The sequence below is a fragment of the Triticum aestivum genome, chromosome 3B (assembly GCF_018294505.1).
Source record: "Triticum aestivum cultivar Chinese Spring chromosome 3B, IWGSC CS RefSeq v2.1, whole genome shotgun sequence".
Taxonomy (NCBI): domain Eukaryota; kingdom Viridiplantae; phylum Streptophyta; class Magnoliopsida; order Poales; family Poaceae; genus Triticum; species Triticum aestivum.
The window spans coordinates 123,152,632-123,156,695 of NC_057801.1; positions in this window are offsets into that span (position 1 = coordinate 123,152,632).

The window sequence follows — 4,064 nt, forward strand, 5'->3', positions numbered from 1 at the left end:
AAAAAATGCTAAGTATAGGTCATTTTAGAGCTATCCTAGGTTAAATAGGTCATTTTGGAGCTAATTAAGCTTATTATGTAACTTTTGAGCTAGCTAAGCATATTGAGTCATTTTGGAGGAAAAAATGCTAAGTATAGGTCATTTTAGAGCTATCCTAGGTTAAATAGGTCATTTTAGAGCTAAGTAAGGTTATTATGTCATTTTGGAGCTAGCTAAGCATGTGAAGTCATTTAGGAGCTAAACTATGTAATTTCTTAAGCATATTATGTCATTTTAGAGCTAGTTAAGCAGATTAAGTAAATTTGGAGAAAAGATGCTAAGTATAGGTCATTTTAGAGCTATCCTAGGTTAAATAGGTCATTTTGAAGCTAGCTAAGCATATTAAGTCATTTTGGAGGAAAAATGCTAAGTATAGGTCATTTTAGAGCTATCCTAGGTTAAATAGGTCATTTTGGAGCTAATTAAGCTTATTATGTAATTTTTTAGCTATCTAAGCATATTGAGTCATTTTGGTGGAAAAAATGCTAACTATAGGTCATATTAGAGCTAGCCTAGGTTAAATAGGTCATTTTGGAGCTAAGTAAGGTTATTATGTCATTTTGGAGCTAGCTAAGCATATGAAGTCATTTAGGACCTAAAATATGCCATTTCTTAAGCATATTATATCATTTTAGAGCTAGCTAAGCATATTAAGTCATTTTGGAGGAAAAGATGCTAAGTATAGGTCATTTTAGAGCTATCCTAGGTTAAATATGTCATTTTAGAGCTAAGGTTATTATGTCATTTTGGAGCTAGCTAAGCATGTGAAGTCATTTAGGAGCTAAACTATGTCATTTCTTAAGCATATTATGTCATTTTGGAGCTAGTTAAGCATATTAAGTAATTTTGGAGGAAAAGATGCTAAGTATAGGTCATTTTAGAGCTATCCTTGGTTAAATAGGTCATTTTGAAGCTAGCTAAGCATATTAAGTCATTTTGGAGGAAAAAATGCTAAGTATAGGTCATTTTAGAGCTATCCTAGGTTAAATAGGTCATTTTGGAGCTAATTAAGCTTATTATGTAATTTTTAAGCTAGCTAAGCATATTGAGTCATTTTGGAGCAAAAAAATGCTAAGTATAGGTCATTTTAGAGCTATCCTAGGTTAAATAGGTCATTTTAAAGCTAATTAAGCTTATTTTGTCATTTTTGAGCAAGCTAAGCATATTGAGTCAATTTACAAGAAAAAATGCTAAGTATAGGTCATTTTAGAGCTAGCCTAGGTTAAATAGGTCATTTTGGAGCTAAGTAAGGTTATTATGTCATTTTGGAGCTAGCTAAGCATATGAAGTCATTTAGGACCTAAAATATGTCATTTCTTAAGCATGTTATGTCATTCTAGAGTTAGGTGAGCATATTCAGTCATTTTGGAGGAAAAGATGCTAAGTATAGGTCATTTTAGAGCTATCCTAGGTTAAATAGGTCATTTTTAAGCTAGCTAAGCATATTAAGTCATTTTGGAGGAAACAAATTCTAACTATAGGTCATTTTGGAGCTATCCTAGGTTATATAGGTTATTTTGGAGCTAATTAAGCTTATTATGTAATTTTTGAGCTAGCTAAGCATATTGAGTCATTTTGGAGGAAAAATGCTAAGTATAGGTTATTTTAGAGCTATTCTAGGTTAACAGGTTATTTTAGAGCTAAGTAAGGTTATTATGTCATTTTGGAGCTAGCTAAGCATATGAAGTCATTTAGGAGCTAAACTATGTCATTTCTTAAGCATATTATGTCATTTTGGAGCTAGTTAAGCATATTAAGTAATTTTGGAGGAAAAGATGCTAAGTATAGGTCATTTTAGAGCTATCCTAGGTTAAATAGGTCATTTTGAAGTTAGCTAAGCATATTAAGTCATTTTGGAGGAAAAAATGCTAAGTATAGGTCATTTTTGAGCTATCTAGGTTAAATAGGTCATTTTGGAGCTAATTAAGCTTATTATGTAATTTTTGAGCTAGCTAAGCATATTGAGTCATTTTGGAGGAAAAAATGCTAAGTATAGGTCATTTTAGAGCTAGCCTAGGTTAAATAGGTCATTTTGGAGCTAGCTAAGCATATGAAGTCATTTAGGACCTAAAATATGTCATTTCTTAAGCATATTATATCATTTTAGAGCTAGCTAAGCATATTAAGTCATTTTGGAGGAAAAGATGCTAAGTATAAGTCATTTTAGAGCTATCCTAGGTTAAATATGTCATTTTAGAGCTAAGTAAGGTTATTATGTCATGTTGGAGCTAGCTAAGCATGTGAAGTCATTTAGGAGCTAAACTATGTCATTTCTTAAGCATATTATGTCATTTTAGAGCTAGTTAAGCATATTGAGTAATTTTGGAGGAAAAGATGCTAAGTATAGGTCATTTTAGAGCTATCATAGGTTAAATAGGTCATTTTGAAGCTAGCTAAGCATATTAAGTCATTTTGGAGGAAAAAATGCTAAGTATAGGTCATTTTAGAGCTATACTAGGTTAAATAGGTCATTTTGGAGCTAATTAAGCTTATTATGTAAGTTTTGAGCTAGCTATGCATATTGAGTCATTTTGGAGGAAAAAATGCTAAGTATAGGTCATTTTAGAGCTAGCCTAGGTTAAATAGGTCATTTTGGAGCTAGCTAAGCATATGAAGTCATTTAGGACCTAAAATATGTCATTTCTTAAGCATATTATATCATTTTAGAGCTAGCTAAGCATACTAAGTCATTTTGGAGGAAAAGATGCTAAGTATAGGTCATTTTAGAGCTATCCTAGGTTAAATATGTCATTTTTAAGCTAGCTAAGCATATTAAGTCATTTTGGAGGAAAAATGCTAAGTATAGGTCATTTTAGAGCAATCCTAGGTTAAATATGTCATTTTGGACCTGATTAAGCTTATTATGTCATTTTTGAGCTAGCTAAGCATATTGAGTCATTTTGGAGGGAAAAATGCTAAGTATAGGTTATTTTAGAGCTATCCTAGGTTAAATAGGTCATTTTAGAGCTAAGTAAGGTTATTATGTCATTTTGGAGCTAGCTAAGCATGTGAAGTCATTTAGGAGCTAAACTATGTCATTTCTTAAGCATATTATGTCATTTTAGAGCTAGTTAAGCATATTAAGTAATTTTGCAGGAAAAGATGCTAAGTATAGGTCATTTTAGAGCTAGCCTAGGTTAAATAGGTCATTTTGGAGCTAAGTAAGGTTATTATGGCATTTTGGAGCTAACTAAGCATATGAAGTCATTTTGGACCTAAAATATGTCATTTCTTAAGCATATTATATCATTTTAGAGCTAGCTAAGCATATTAAGTCATTTTGAAGGAAAAGATGCTAAGTATAGGTCATTTTAGAGCTATCCTAGGTTATTATGTCATTTTGGAGCTAGCTAAGCATGTGAAGTTATTTAGGAGCTAAACTATGTCATTTCTTAAGCATATTATGTCATTTTAGAGCTAGTTAAGCATATTAAGTAATTTTGGAGGAAAAGATGCTAAGTATAGGTCATTTTTGAGCTATCCTAGGTTAAATAGGTCATTTTGAAGCTAGCTAAGCATATTAAGTAATTTTGGAGGAAAAAATGCTAAGTATAGGTCATTTTAGAGCTATCCTAGGTTAAATAGGTCATTTTGGAGGTAATTAAGCTTATTATGTAATTTTTGAGCTAGCTAAGCATATTGAGTCATTTTGGAGCAAAAAATGCTAAGTATAGGTCATTTTAGAGCTATCCTAGGTTAAATAGGTCATTTTGGAGCTAATTAAGCTTATTATGTCATTTTTGAGCTAGCTAAGCATATTCAGTCATTTTACAGGAAAAACTGCTAAGTATAGGTCATTTTAGAGCTAGCCTAGGTTAAATAGGTCATTTTGGAGCTAAGTAAGGTTATTATGTCATTTTGGAGCTAGCTAACCATATGAAGTCATTCAGGACCTAAAATATGTCATTTCTTAAGCATGTTATGTCATTCTAGAGTTAGGTAAGCATATTAAGTCATTTTGGAGGAAAAGATGCTAAGTATAGGTCATTTTAGAGCTATCCTAGGTTAAATAGGTCATTTTTAAG